The following is a 16,382-nucleotide window of genomic DNA, read 5'->3' on the forward strand; positions in this document are numbered from 1 at the left end:
AGACTAATGCATGGTGTCAATAAGAGGACCATGTGTGTCTCAGAGGGGGTTGTACATCTCTATGGGAGCTCTCTGTATTTTCTGCTCAGTTTTACTATAAACCTAAAACTGCTCTTAAAATAATAAATTTAACGGTCCCCTAGGAAAATAGACTCAAATCTCAAATGGAAATGTGATAGGGGACATCAAAGAAAGGCAGGAAAACTACCAAGAGAACGTAAATGACAAAACAGAGTGTCAGGGAAAGTGGTGGTGACAGGAGACAGGAAGAGGAGGACTGGGGCCCACAGCATCAGATGCCTGAGAAGAATGAAGTGTGTACAGAGACACGAAGAGGACTTGGGCCCACATCATTGGATGCCTGAGGAGAATGAAGCGTGTACAGAGACAGGAAGAGGACTTGGGCCCACATCATTGGATGCCTGAGAAGAATGAAGCACGTACAGAGGCAGGAAGAGGAGGACTCCGGCCCACATCATCGGATGCCTGAGAAGAATGAAGCCTATACAGAGGCAGGAAGAGGAGGACTTGGGCCCACATCATCAGATGCCTGAGAAGAATGAAGCATGTACAGAGGCAGGAAGAGCACGACTCGGGCTCACATCATCAGATGCCTGAGAGGAACGAAATGTGTACGGGAACTAACGTTTAAAAGTAAAATCTACGAAAGGCTTTTCAGAAATAGAGTTCCCATCAGACAGCATCACAAACCTTTAAAATCACAGAAGTGTGGTTCATAAACAGAAATTCCAGAAATAGACCCAAATACGGTGAAAATTTAGTCTATGACAGAGGGGAGTCTCCAAGCTCCGGGATGAAGATGGTCGTTTTCGTAATGGATCCTGGGACTACTGGGCAGCTCTTTGGAAAAGTACAGAATTAAGTTTCTATCTCACATTGTACATAAAAATTAACTCCCAATGGACCAGGGATCTCCATGTTTAAACATGAAACCTCATAACTACTCGAAGAAAACAATGAGTAAATTCCTTAACGTTGGTTCAGAGAAAGACTTTCCAACTATGACTCAAAATCCAGAGGTAGCAAAGGAAAAAGACTGATAAATTTGACAAACCACTTTAAATGCATGACCAAAACAATAAGTCAAGGGCAACTAACAGAGAAAATACTTATTACGTACATAGCACACGTTCTGTCATGTGGAAGGGTGGGTTGAATGAACAGGTGAATTCACACAACAGGGCGCTGTGTGGCTTGAGGAAGGAGGAGGGTCCCTGTGAGGAGAAGCAGACAGGTTTCCAGGGTGGACTATCCGGTGAGAGTGGAGAAGCCCTAAGAATATTTGTCTCCAGTGCCCCCACACGAGAGAAGGAAGGGGAACAGGATCACGTGCAGCTGCCACCTGCTTACTCATTGAACCAGAAGTCTTAGAAACCGGTTCCTGTGTGGTGCGAGCACTGGGGAGTGGGAAGGGGTGTCAGGATGGGGAGAGGCTGAGCATCTTTGCTGAGTCTCTTTTCTGATAGCTGTGACTTGAAGAACAGTCGTGATGTTCCCCATCCCTCCATCTGCTCCAGAAATGAGCGACTGTGACCCATCAGGACATTAGGTGGGGGGTAACCCAGGATGGACAATAGTCACAGAAAAATGAGCCTCATGCACTGCAGAGGGACAGATCCTGGAGGGCAGGGAGATGCAACCAACCCAGGCACCCCGGAAACAGCCTTGACTGGGCGGGGACACAGCAATCTAGTGAGTAAAGGTACTTATCGTAGCATGTGGGTTTGAAATTCTGAAACTAGAATCAAACAAATATGTAAATATGCTATAGACAAGGAGAGGCATCTTTTCACTCCTAAAGACAATGAACAACTCAGGCTAAAATAAACCGTGTTGTTGGATTGGAATCAATGAGACCTGGGGTCCTTGGAGAACTGATGGATGCCAGGGCTAAGACGGGGAAGATCCAGGACCAGATTAGAGCATCTTGTGTTCCGGGAACCAAGGACGTGCCCCCAGAGAGGGTGTGTGTTTGTCAAGAGAACACAACAAAAAGCCTGTCCAGCCTGAAGGAGCTTCCAAGGGTCAGCGTGGGACAACTGAGGCAACAATATTTTAAAAAATGTATTTTGTGCCTTAGCATATAAATACTCATGAGTCCATACTGAAATAAGTAAATAATCAAATAAATGCATGTGCAGAGGGGAAGGGCCAGCTCTTCACTGGAGAAGCCCACCGGTGAGTCAACAGAGAGCCACAGTTAAACTCCACAGTAAAGAAGGGTCAGGGAGGTCCCCAGATGGATGTGGAAGCTGCTGGGTGGAAGATGGAGAGAAGCAGCTTTGGCAGCTCTGAGAAGACCACAGGTGCGTTAAGAGCGTCAAGGTTAAACTCCACAGTAGCCAGGGGCAGGGAGGTCCCACAGTGGATGTGGAAGATGGAGAGAAGCAGCGTTGGCATCTCCGAGAAGCCCACGGGTGAGTTAACGCAGTCACAGTTAAACTCCACAGTAGCGAGGGGCAGGGAAGTCCCCCGATGGATGTGGAAGCCAGGGGGTGGAAGACGGAGAGAAGCAGCTTTCGCATCTCCGAGAAGAGCAGCTCCCCCAGATGCTCATCACCGTGGAAGGACCCTGGCCCACATCCCCGTTGTCAGATGACCCCGCCTCAGGACGCCGTGACAGGACACTCGGGAGGCTCAGCTGGGCCCCCGGGGGGCTCCCGCCAAAATTCCATAGCCTCACTCCAGTCAGCAGAAAACACGGTGCAAATGAAACCCAGGCTGATTCTACCCAACAGCTGAACCGCCGCACAGCAAGAAGCGTGGAAGTCACAGCAGGCAAGCGGAGACGGTGAATACCGGAGGATGGAGGAGAAGAGGGGGAATATTGAATGAATCACGTGGGATCCAGGATGGACTCAGGAGGGGCGTGCGTGAAAAACCGGAAGTGGCTGCGTAGGGGCCGCCCTTGGTCTGCGCGGTTGCACCAGTGCCTGCGCCCACCCCGGCAGCGCCACACGCCAACCAGCCGGCAAGGGGCGCGCGAGCCGCAGTCTCTGCAGCCATTCGTGAGTCTATCATCGGTTTAAAATAAAACGTTTGGGAAAAGTGGGATGAAAAGGGAGAAAGCTGTAAGGACTCTGCACTGCGCATTTTAGGAAGGGGGACTCATCACCACCATCAAAGGCAGCTGAGAGTGAAGAAAAGCAGAACCGACACCGGGCCAGGAGAGACGCCATGCTGCCACGGCGAGGCCCTGCTGCCCACGGTGATGCCCTGCTGCCCACAGCAAGGCCCTGCTGCCCACAATGATGCCCTGCTGCCCACGGCGAGGCCCTGCTGCCCACGGTGATGCCCTGCTTCCCACGGTGATGCCCTCCTTCCCACGGCGAGGCCCTGCTGCCAACAGTGATGCCCTCCTGCCCACGGTGACGCCTTGCTACCCACGGTGATGCCCTGCTGCCCATGGCGAGGCCCTACTGCCCACAGTGATGCCCTCCTACCCATAGTGATGCCCTGATGCCCACGGTGATGCCCTGCTGCCCATGGTGATGCCCCCCTGCCCACGGTGATGCCCTGCTGCCCACAGCGAGGCCCTGCTGCCCACAGTGATGCCCTGCTGCCCACGGCGAGGCCCTGCTGCCCACGGCGAGTCCCTGCTGCCCACGGTGATGCCCTGATGCTACGTCGAGTCCGTGCTGCCCACAGTGATGCCCTGCTGCCCACAGTGACGCCCTGCTGCCACGGCCAGGCCCTGCTGCCCACGGCCAGGCCCTGCTGCCCATGGCAAGGCCCTGCTGCCCACAGTGATGCCCTGCTGCCCACGGTGATGCACTGATGCCCATGGTGAGGCCCTGCTGCCCACGGTGATGCCCTGATGCCACGGCGAGGCCCTGCTGCCCACAGTGATGCCCTGATGCCACAGCGAGGCCCTGCTGTCCACAGTGACGCCCTGGTGCCCACAGTGACACCCTGCTGCCACGGCGAGGCCCTGCTGCCCACAGCAAGGCCCTGCTGCCCACGGTGATGCCCTGCTGCCCACAGGGACACCCTGCTGCCACAGCACCACGGCCAAGGCATTTGTGTCTGTGAGACACAGCACCACCCTCCCGAGTGTCCTGTATAACAAGACCTTTGAGACTTATTGCGTAGCAGGACTTTTTAAGCCGGGCAGTGCCCGAGTGAAGTCTGTGGCTCACCAGTTTGGCCTCAGCAGCTTTTGCAAGTTGCTTCTGTTCTGTTCTCACTGCCCAGCTGCCCTCAAATTCAGAGACGCCCCTGCTTATGGATGAGCTGTCACCACATGAGGGTCACCTTCTTGAGTGTGTGACATCCCACGTAGTGACGAAAACATCATCCTCCCATCATGACTTTAATAATACATTGTACAACGATGAGGGTCAGATGAGACCTCTGCTGACTCTCTTTTTTGATAGCTCCGACTTGAAGAAGAGTTGTGATGTTCCCCATCACTCCATCTGCTCCAGAATGAGCGAAAGGAATGGCTACTCCAAGAGTTCCCAGTAAGGTGTGAGATCACAGAGGGCCTGCTCAGTTTTGCATTAAAAAAATCCCTATAGCCGGGCATGGTGGCATGGCCCTGTGGTCCCAGCCACCCGGGAGGCTGAGGCGGGAGGCTCGCTTGAGCCCAGAATTTCAAATCCAGCCTAGGCAGCGTAGCAAGATGCTGTCTCTAAAACAGTAAAAAATAAATAAATAAACAAAAATCCCTAAATGGCCACAGATGCAGCAGCTCTTTTCTCTGTTGCCTGCCATTTTCACTCTCTGAGGGGCTGAAGTCGCTAATGCCAGGTCCTGTGCTTTTCAGTGACTAAAGTAGTGGATGCTTCCATTGTGTGCGGAGGAATCTTCTACTAGAAATTTCTGTGTACACCGTCTTACTTAACTCCTCAGCGTTTCTAGAATGACTCTTCAAAAAGTTAAACACAGAATCATCAATGTGGGCCAGCAACTTCACTCCTCAGCATATGCTCAAGGGAGCTAAACACAGGTTCCTGAACTAATGTCTGCACACGAATGTCACAGAAACATTACCCACAATAGCCTGGATGTAGAAGCAACCCCAGCGTCCACCCCTGAAGGTGAGAGAAGCAGATGGGGGTTTGTCCCTGCAACACAGTGGCGTCCATCATACTGAGGGATGAAGTGCTGACCCAGGCTCCGCACAGACTAACCTGGAACACAGGAGGCAAAGGGAAAGGCGCCAGGCACAGAAGCTCTCATGCTGGGTGGCTCTTCTTATATGAAGTATCCAGAACAGCTACATCCACAGAGACAGAAAGAGTGGTGGGTGCAGGGGTGGGAGCGGGTGGGAAGAGCCTGCTGTGAGGTGCAAGATTTCCTTCTAGGATGAGAAACATGTTTTGGAACTGGACAGAGGTGGCAGCTTGCACAGAATGGAGGGTGCTAAATGCTACTCAGTCTTGTAACTTAAAATGGTCGATTTTATGTTGTTTGTATATACAAGTATCTAGAGGACAACTTATTATCCCTCATTTACAAATGAGATGACAGATTCAGAGATGGAGCAAATTTGACCAATTTCCTGCAGTTAGTAGTTGTGTTGTTTTAAAATATTATTTTAAAATAGCACGTTATTTTAAAAGTCAGACTTTGTTCACTTAGCCAACTTAGTAATTATATAATGATACTCCTGCCACTCCTAGTGGTGCCTTCTATTCCAAATGTGTATGTAAATACTTCAACAGTTACGCCTGCTATCTGGCTATAAGTCATTTGGCCAGGATGTCTTTATAAAGTGCGTTCCTGTCTGGTTTCTGCTCCGTGTCTGCCTCAGCAGGGAAACGCTCCCAGCAGGAGGGGCTCTGACATTGCCTGGGGGTCAGTGGGGACCTTCAGGACGCTGAGCACAAAGTTCCCTGGGATATGGGCACCGGAAGGTGAAGCTGCAGACCCAGCCTCCTTAGAAATGATGATAGATGATGGACAGATAGATGATAGATAGATAGATAGATAGATAGATAGATAGATAGATAGATAGATACATAGGCAGAATGACTGACTGAGGAACAGACTGATAGACCCACAAATACATAGATAGACAGCCAGATACTGGCCTGCTTGTCCACCTTTCTGAGAGCCCAGTGACGTGGGTCATTTGAAACTAACCCCAACACTAATGAGCTTGGAGATAAGGGAGGAGCCAAGTTTGGGCCCCCCCAAGGTGCACCCAGTGTCCCCCGGGACTCTGCAAGGCCTCTGGGTCACCTCCCCACACCTCCTGTGGGCAGGTGCACACTGCTGGTCCTGTCCACACGCACTGAGTCCACCCCCCCAATTCAGCCCGCAACAGAGGAAGAGCCACCCATGGGAGATCCAGGCTGCTACGGCTCCTCTCAGTGCTTATGTTTTAAATCCAACATGTGTTTTCTGATTTGGACAACATTGCAACAGAATTTCACCAATGATTTTCATTAGGAATGAAGTATGAATAGCCTGCAGAGCCCTATGGAGTTCAGGATGGGGCAAAACCAGTTATAAGAGAGACCTGGGCAAGGGCGTTTATGTGCCATGGAGTCTGGGGTAAGCAGCTCACACTGAGAAAATCACATTTGTTCATGCAGATGATCGAAGACCAACACCCCTCCCCAGAAAACAGATGGACAGAAGGAAGGTCCCTGCACCCTCCCTCAGAGTCGGAGCCCCCTGCCCTTTCTCTTGGTGATATGGAAGGACACCTGCCATTTCCCTCTGGCCCACCCGGGATGGTGGTGGCAGGACGCCTCCCCTTTCCCAAGATGAGCCAGTCGTGGCCTTCCTGTGGCAGCATTTCCCAAGGAAAGGGACCTGAGCCACTCTAAGGAGACTGGGCTCCATTGGGAAAGCACATTCTTTGCCAGGTATGTGTGTGGTGAGTGCTTTCTCCAAGTCCATGGCTTCACTTTTCCCTTTGCCAATGGTGGCTATCAAAGAGAAGAAGGTCTATTTCATGAAGCCTGCTCTACGTTGAGTGTGAGTCTCAGAGTTCATGTGAGGGAAACTTAATTCCAAATGCAACAGTGTTGGGAGGGGGGCCTTCACAGGGTGAATCTGAGCCCTCATTAATGGATTCCTGCTGCTATCACAGGAGTGAGGTAGTTATCACCGGAGAGGGTTAGTTATCCTGAGAGTGGGTTAGTTAACCTGGGAGTGGGTTAGCTGTCCTGAGAGTGGGTTACTTATCACGGGAACAGGTTAGTTATCAGGAGAGTAGGTTCGTCATCATGGGAGTGGGTTAGTTATCCTGAGAGTGGTTTAGTTATCATGGGAGTGGGTTAATTATCCTGAGAGTGGGTTAGTTATCTTGAGAGTGTGTTAGCTGTCCTGAGAGTGGGTTAGTTATCATGGGAGTAGTTTAGTTATCATGGGAGTGGGTTAGTTATCATGAGAGTGAGTCAGTTATCCTGACAATGGGTTAGTTATCATGGGAGTGGGTTAGCTGTCCTGAGAGTGGGTTAGTTATCAGAGGAGTAGTTTCATTATCATGGGAGTGGGTTAGTTATCCTGAGAGTGGGTTAGTTACCACAGAGTAGGTTAGTTACCACGAGTGTGGGTTAATTATCAAGGGAGTAAGTTAGTTATCCTGAGAGTGGTTTAGTTATCATGGGAGCACGTTAGTTATCCTGAGAGTGGGTTAGCTGTCCTGACAGTGGGTTAGTAATCACGGGAGCAGGTTATCACGCGAGTGGGTTAGTTATCATGAGAGTGAGTTAGTTATCCTGAGAGTGGGTTAGTTATTATGGGAGTGGGTTAGCTATAATGGGAGTGGGTTAGTTATCCTGACAGTGGATTAGTTATCACGGGAGTGGGTTAGTTATCCTGAGAGTGGGTAGATATCAAAGGAGTGGGTTATCCTGACAGTGGGTTAGTTACCATGGGAGCAAGTTAGTTATCCTGAGAGTGGGTTAGTTATCATGGGAGTGGGTTAGTTATCCTGAGATTGGGTTAGTTATCACGGGAGTGAGGAGCCTGGTCCCTTCCTTCTTGCTCTCTTGCCTGTCCACCTTCCTTCATGGGATGTGGCAGCAAGAAGACCCTCATCAGTCGCTGCCCTTCAACCTTGGGTTTCCCAGCCTTCAGAACCATAAGAAATAAATCCTTGTTCTTTACAAATTAGCCAGTCTCAGGTATTCTGTTATAGCAACACAAAATGGACTAAGATAAAGTCCAGGTTATTTCTTTTTTATGTCTTATACTTTTGTGTCCCATTTAATAAATTATTGTCTAACCAAAGTTCATAAGGACATTCTTCTACATTTTCTTCTAGAAGTTAAATAGCTTTAAGAGTTCTGTTTTGTTTAGGATTTTATCCAGAAGACATAAAGGACTATTACAACTCAAAAATAAAAAAAAATCACTTAACAAGTTAATGAGCAAGGGCTATGACTGGACACTTTATGAAAGAAGATGTAGGAATAGCCAATAATTTTGTGAAACAAATCTTGACACATTTAGTCATCTGAGAAGTGCAAATTAAACTAAAAATGGAATACCACCGCATACTGACTAGAATATGTGAATTTAAAAGACCAATGGCATAGGTATTATGAGCACTTGGAACAACCAGAACGCTCACACACTGCTGGTGATACAAAAGGCACAGCGACTCTGGAAACTGTTCTGAAAGGTCAAACATCCACCTACTTACTGTATGACTCAGTCACTCAGTGCTTGGCATTCACCCAGAAGAAATGAAAATAGATCTTCAGAAAAACTCTAAGTGGATGTCTGCAGCAGCCTTATTTGTAGGAACAAAACACCAGGAATAACCCACTGTCTGTGGGCAGATGGAGGAATCTACTGTGGTTTATTTTAGGTTGAGATGCAATGGAGAGGCCTGAACTCCTGACACCTACAGCGCCTGGAGGAAGCTCACACACCCAGGTCTCACGCATGCCCAAGCTGAGCCTCTGATAACCGTTGAAAGACTGACTTCTCTGAAATTTATCAGCCAGCCCCACCTGGCTCTAGGCATGTGATCACGGGATGGGGCTACCTGAGGGCATGACTTGTGAAGGGGGGCTCATTGCAGTGAGGGGGGTTCATTGCAGTGAAGAGGGGGTTCATTGCAGTGAAGAGGGGGTTCATTGCAGTGAAGGGGGCTCATTGCAGTGAAGGGGGGCTCATTGCAGTGAAGGGGGCTCATTGCAGTGAAGGGGGGTTCATTGCAGTGAGGCCGTTCATCAGCAGGGCACAGACGGCAGGCCTAACATCGAGGGACTGTGGAGTCTGCGTGAGTGACCGTGCCTGGGGCCATGAATTGTGAAGGGGGGTTCATTGCAGTGAGTCCCGTTCATCAGCAGGGCACAGAGGGCAGGGCTAACATCAAGGGACTGTAGGGTCTGCGTGAGTGGCTGTGGAGAGGCCAGGATGCCAGGCACGGCCCCGAGGGAGGGCAGGGTTAGGAGAGAGAGGCCTTGTATGTTTTGTGCAGAGGGAGTTGAGATACTTGCTCTGAAGTAATGCACAGTAGCTTCTGTCCTGAATTTAGGAAGAGAAGCCAGGTCTAGAAATGTGGAATCCCCAGGACTTGGACATGGGGATGTGGTTGGAATGACCCGGTGGGTGATGCCAATGAGAAACACAGGGGAGGGCACGTGACAGACACCCCCCGGGGCCAGAGCTGATGCTGGGGGTCAAGGGCGAGGGCATGGCTGGAATCTCCACCTGGCTCAGGGAACTGGCGGCTGGTGAAATGCTGAAATTAGTTGCTTCATGCCCTTCTTGGACCAGGCTTGAAACTGGAGACCCTATGCCAGCCCCTGGTCTGAGAGGACAGGGTGACAGGTGCTGTCATTGCCCAGGTCAAATGAAGGGTCTGAGGCTGAGGGGGTGGACAGGTTTGTCCAGGACCACACTGGTCACAGGCGCTGGAACCAGAGTACAGACACCGTTGTTCTGAGACGGAGTGCCTTCCTACTCTCTCGGGAAGCAAGGTGGCCCCTCCGAGGAATCCTGACCTGTGGGACCACACGTCAGTGTCCCAGTAACCACAGCAGTGCCTAGAAGGAGAGAAAACCACCTCCCGGTCCGTGCAAGGATGGAGGCAGACACGAAGTGTGACATGTGTTTCCAGAGGTGAGCACCTGCCCAGGAGGTGCAGAGGGTGTGCAGGACATGGGACAAGGCAGAGAGGATGCCCAGGACAAGCTCTCCGCAAGGCCAAGGGCCCAGCAGTGCACCTCGGGGACTGGCCACACAGGCAGGTCAGCGACCAGCGGGTGAGTTACTAACAATGTTCGCCACGATTCACGTTATGCACATGGAAAGGGATTTTAGGAACAGCCGACTACAGGAAGGCGGCGTCCAGTGGAGGAGAAAGGTGGGCGTGGTGGAGGCCCTGGGAGGGGAGGCCCTTTTGCCGCCATCAGCTGCCTCGTCCACAGGTTTCCCTCTCCCACGAAGACGGCCCCAGCGGAACTCACAAGTGATTAGGGAGGAGGCAGGAGGGCCTGGGGTCTCCTTCCTGCAGTCCTGCATTTGGGAGTTAAGGCTGGGGACAGGAGCTGGAGAGGGGAGGCTGGCAGGGGATTAAGATTCCACCTGAATCCAGGAGGCTCTGCCCTCTGTGCCAGCCCCAGCTCCCCTGGCCCATGAGAGCAGGTCCCATGCCCTCTATCCTCACACGTCGCTCTAGGAAACCACCAGCTATTGCTTTGTAGGAAGGATAAGTTCTTCCATGAGCACGTTTACAAATTTGCTCCTTAAATGAAGACTATATATTAGAAAACTGTCAAAAATATTTGGTGCAAGTTTTTACATCCTATTCTCATAATTTCAAAATCTAAAATCTCCTCAACACCAAGATACTTGGCACAGAAGTTACAAATTCAGGCCACTGAAGGAATCCTTGAGATAAGTCACTGGAGGCTTTCAGTGGGAATCCGATACAGTCACGACACTCAGCCAGATACTTAGGTGGGAAGTGCTTTTCTAAAACGATATAGTTTTCTAACTTGAGATCTTATTCTAACTAATGAAAAAACATAACCTTGACTCCTCCAGAGAAAAACATCCACATTCAGGTTCAAACTCCCTTAAAGTTTATGCCTTTCACTTCACTCTTAGTTCAAACCTAGACACACCCCAGGGGCCACAGCCCTGGAACAGGGAACCTCTTGGAGGGCATCTGTGAGCTGTGCAGACACAGCAGAGACTCCAAGCAGGTACATGGCACAGGTCTCCAAGAACCAGCCTTGCTCCATTCTTCACCCAGGGTAGTCCTCCCTGTCCTCCCCTAAGATGGTCTTCACCCCACTCTCCCCCAAGGATGGTCCTTACCCTACTCTCTCTTTGGTGATCCTCACCCCATTTTCCCCCCAAGATGGTCCTCACCCCATTCTCCCCCCAGGATGGTCCTCACCCCACCCTCCCCACAAGATGGTCCTCACCTCATCCTCCCCCAAGGATGGTCCTCCCCCCATCTTCCCCCAAAGATGGTCCCCCTCCCATTCTCCCCCTAGAGTGGTCCTCCCCCCATCCTCCCCCAAGGATGAACTCACCCTATCCTCCCCCTATGGTGGAGTGTATTCATGAAGTGTATTCATGAATACATGAGTATATTTGTGAAGTGTATTCATGAATAAAGAGATAACCCAAATAGCAGTAGTATCAATTAATGAAGTTAAATTTGTATTTTAAAATTTCATTCAAAGAAAACTTCAGGTCCATTGTTTTCCAAATAAATTATATCAAGCATTTGTGCAAGAAATGATATCGATTTTTTAAAACTCTTAAGACAATTGACAAAGGAGTATTTCTCAACTTCTTTATGATACAAACATTATTCAAAATAGAGGCCATTAGCAAAAAGGAAAAACAATAAGTATATCTATCTTATGAATATAGATGCAAAATGTTAACAAAATGCTGTCATATGAAATCCAAAAATATGTAAAAAAGAAAATACATTATGACCAACATGATGTATCTCATGAATGCAAGGTTGGTTTAACATTAGAAAATCAATGTAATTCAGTACAAACATACTAAAAATTAAACTGTATGGTTGCCAAAATATATGCAGAAAATCATAATATCCAACATCCATTCCCAATTTAAAAATTCTCAATAAAGAACAGGAGAGAAATTCTTCAGCCTTGTATCAGGCAACTATGCAAAACCTATGAGTGCTACCATACTCAGCTGTGGAAGACTGGAGGCACCCTCATGCTCAGGAACAATGTGAGGATATCTGTGCTTACCAAGTCTGTTATCTATCACAATGGATATTCTAGCCATGGCATATGGAAAGAAAATAAATCCATATCAGAAAGGGAGAAACAAAATGGTCTTTATTCACAACAACATGATCAGATATGTGGACAATGTTGTAAAATCTAAAAACTGGCATTTGAACAAATATGTAGTTTTAGCAAGCTTTCAGAATACACTGTCAGAATGCAAAACTAAAATTGTATGTGTTTTATTAGCAAGAAATGATATAAAATAAAATTTAGAAATCCATTTACAAAAACATGACAAAATAAAATACATTTAGAGGTAAATCTGACAAAAACTGTGCAAAATGTGCATAGCAAATACTAAAATGCATACCTACTAAAGAAGACCTAACTTGGTCAAGACACGTTCTGTCTCCAGGGATTTGAAGACTCCACATGGCCAAGATGTCAGCTCTCCCCACATTGACCTCTCCAATCAATGCAATCCAAGTTAAACTCTCAGAAGCCACTTTTTGTAGAAATTGATGAACATTATAAAGTTCATAGGGAAACTCAAAGGACCAGGAATAGTAAAACTACCTGATAGAGAAGAAGACATGCACCTGGTGGCACCACCTGACAACTATGTCCTATGAAGCTAAAGCACACTGAACAGCCTGGAATTGGGCAAAGACAGGGACGTGGACCTGTGGGGCAGGAGGCAGGAGGCCAGTTGTATGTGGCCAACTGCCTTGCCAGCATCTAACATCCATTCCAAAAAAAAAAAAAAAAACCCAGACAAAACAAAAACAGAAAAACACACTTTTTTTTGCAAAGACAATTGAGTGAAAAAAATAATTATTTTCTAAAAACTGTGCTGAAAAAATTGGATACTAAAGAAAGGACTTTGTTCCATATCACACACTGTATAATTTCTTTCTTCAAGATGAATCATGAAGTTAAATATAGAAAACATATGGCTGAAGACATAGGAGAAAAGTGTTGTAACTTTGAGTTTTAAGAAGTATTTCATCTATGCTACCACAGAGGATAATTTCTTTAAAAAATGATACATTCATTTTCATCAAAACAGGAACTTGCTCTGCAAAAGACACTGTTGAGAGCACAGAAAAGTGAGCAACATGCTAAGCGAAAATATCTTCATCTGTAGCTCCCAGGTATGAATACAGAGAACCCCCAGCACTGAATAATTCCAAAGCAAAATACCCAACAACCCAGTGTGATTAAAACGCCGTAAGTGTTGCACAAACTCTTTTCCAAAACAGATAAATATAGGCAGAATGAGCCATGAAATAGTTCCTGACAGCTTTATACCACAGGGGACTGCAAAAGAGAATTAAAACCAGACGCCCCCGTAGGTCTACTGGAATGTCTAAGAAGACTAATCAAACCAGGGGTGAGATGATATCAGCCACTTAAAACTCTCATACTCTGCTGGAGGAAATGTAAAAAAAAACCTCATAAAACGCTTCAGCAGTTTCTTACAATATTTACCATTAACCCACTGAATTACCCAGCAAGGCCATTTCCAAGTATCTACTCAAGAGATATAAAAGAATATGTGTGCATGAGACCTGTGGAGCGGTGCTCAGAGCAGCTTCATTCCCAACATCCCACACTGAAAACCACACCAACTCTCTTCAGCTGGAGAAAAGACATACAGGTCACAATGTATTCACACAAGAGACATGAAAGCATATGTGTGCACGAGACCTGTGGAGCAGTGCTCAGAGCAGCTTCATTCCCAACATCCCACACTGAAAACCACACCAACACTCTTCAGCTGGAGAAGACACATACAGGTCATGATGTATTCATACAAGAGAACAGTGCTCAGAAAATAGGAACAAGTAACCCCAAAAAGTGCAGAAATCTCAAAATCATTGTGTTAAATGATAGAACCCACATTCAAAAGAGGACCCAACAGAAGACTCCACATGTTCAACAGCAGGAGCAGCCATGCTAAGGAGGAGGAGGCCAGGGCAATGATGGTCCTGAGTTGGGGGTCACGCATGGTGGCAGCACACACGGGGTGGGGCCACTTTCTAGGGGAGGAATATACTGAATGGCCTTATTCGTGAGGCAATCACAGGAGCACATACAATTGTCAAGTTAAAGGTGTTAATTTAAACAATATTAGGAAAATAAGTAGGTGAACATTTCACTCTTGGGTACATAGACATTTACAGCTAGAGTCCTATGTCCTCTTCCTTAAAGAAAAGAGTGTTTTCAAATCATTCATAATCTTTAATTGGTAGAGGGGAGAGAGAGAGAAAAAGAGAGAGAGAGAGAGGAGAAGGAGGAGAGGGAGAGGGACAGAGAGAGAGAGAGAGAGAGAGAGAGATTCTCCTTGCAACTGAGGTAGTAAGCCCAACTCGACTCCAGAAGTGGGGCTTGGACCCCGGACCAGATTGAGGACTAGCCAAATCAGGGAAGAGGCAAAAGTCTCCACTAGACACACCCACCAGGGCTGTGTCACTTTACAATTGCCATGGCAACACCTGCCATGCCCCTTTACATGGCAACAACCCAAAGACCAAGAAGTTACCACCTCATTTCTAGAAATTTCTGCATAAACTGCTCCTTGATTTGCATGTAATTAAAAGTGGGTATAAATAGGAGTGCAGAGATGCCTCTGAGCCATGGCTCTGGGTGAACTGCCCATGGGGTAGCCCTGCTCCACGAGGAGCCGGACGTCTGCTGCTGCCGTGCACGGCCACCGCCTGCCACACTGGCCACCCTGGAATTCTTCCCTGGGCAAAGCCAAGAACCTTTCTGGGCTAAGCCCCAATTTTGAGGATTGCCTTCCCTGCCTCACAACCATAACATGTCAAAGCATCAGAATACGGAGACAGAGTGACAGTGAAAAACAAAAACCATGGAACATTTTATATCTGTGAATGTTATGCTTCAAAATCTCAAAAATTTTTGTTCTTCAAAGTTCAATAATGTGATTATTTCTGCAATACTAAATGCATTTCAGATTTACAGGAAGACCACTTTTATTAAGAAGTGAAGTGTTAAATACCCGGGCGATGATCATCTTAGCTGTTGGTACAATGGCTCCTTTTACTGTGGGAGTATCTGAAGGGATCTCAGATTTCAGGATAAGAATGGCTCCATGTGGCTGGAGGAAAAGAGAAACCCCCAGGTAACTGGTTCTTTTTCCCTGGTGTTCAAAATTCCGTCACATTTATAGTAGCCTGGTGTTTATCTGGATTGGAAGAAAAAAAAATCACTACAGAAACTGTTTTTCCCTAATGTTACAAAACAACCGTCATATGAGGATCAAAGCTGAGCCGAACCTGCCGGTGAAGGAGGTCCTGGGTGTGAGTGGGCACTTGCCACACACACGCTCTATCTCTAGAGAGCACAGAGTGGCCCAAACTCGAACCTGCCAGGGACTCAGCACACAAGAGCCACTGGAGCTGCCCCTGTCGTTAGTCAGCAGAGAAGGCTACTGCAGAGGAAAACGGTTCTCAGTCCTCATACAAACAGCGGACTCAGCTGTGACCACGTATGTTCATCCAACAAGCCCAACATCAATGTGCTTGTGATGTGGTTTGGTTCTGTGTCACCGCCCAGATGTCACGTTGAGTCATAATCCCCAGCGTGGGAGGTGGCTCCTGGGAGGAGGTAATGGGATTGTGGGGGTGGATTTTTCATGGACGGTATAGCACCATCCCCTTGGCACAGTTCTCATGGTAGTGAGTTCTCACGGTAGTGAGTTCTCACGAGATTTGGTTTTTAAAGGCGTCCCCTCTGCCCTCTGCCCTCTCTCCCACCCCAGAAGTGGAAGCGGCTATGTTTCCTGTACAGCCTGCAGAACGGTGAGGCAGCTAAACCTCTTTTCTTTATAAATGACCCAGTCTGGCTTCAAGCATTCAGCTTGCTTCAAGCATTCGGAAACCAGCCACTGCTGGAATTATTGATGGGCCGTGGGGATGGTTGAGAAGCAACCATCCTGATTTCACTTATGAGATAAAGACTCGGATTCCTGAAGCGGTTATTTATGCATTGTTGTTGAAAGGGCAAATAACTCCTTTGTTCTGGGCGTTACAAATGTTTCTATTTTAACAGCCTTATGATTGATATTAACTTTTTGAGCTTTACTTGGTGTGCCAAACAGACTGCAAAAATATTTTATACAAATTTTGAATTGTTGATTCATGTTAATATTAGGCTTTGGTGACTCTGAATGTGAACGTTGAGGTCAAA

This window comes from Pongo abelii, chromosome 22, assembly GCF_028885655.2.
Source record: "Pongo abelii isolate AG06213 chromosome 22, NHGRI_mPonAbe1-v2.0_pri, whole genome shotgun sequence".
NCBI classification, from domain to species: domain Eukaryota; kingdom Metazoa; phylum Chordata; class Mammalia; order Primates; family Hominidae; genus Pongo; species Pongo abelii.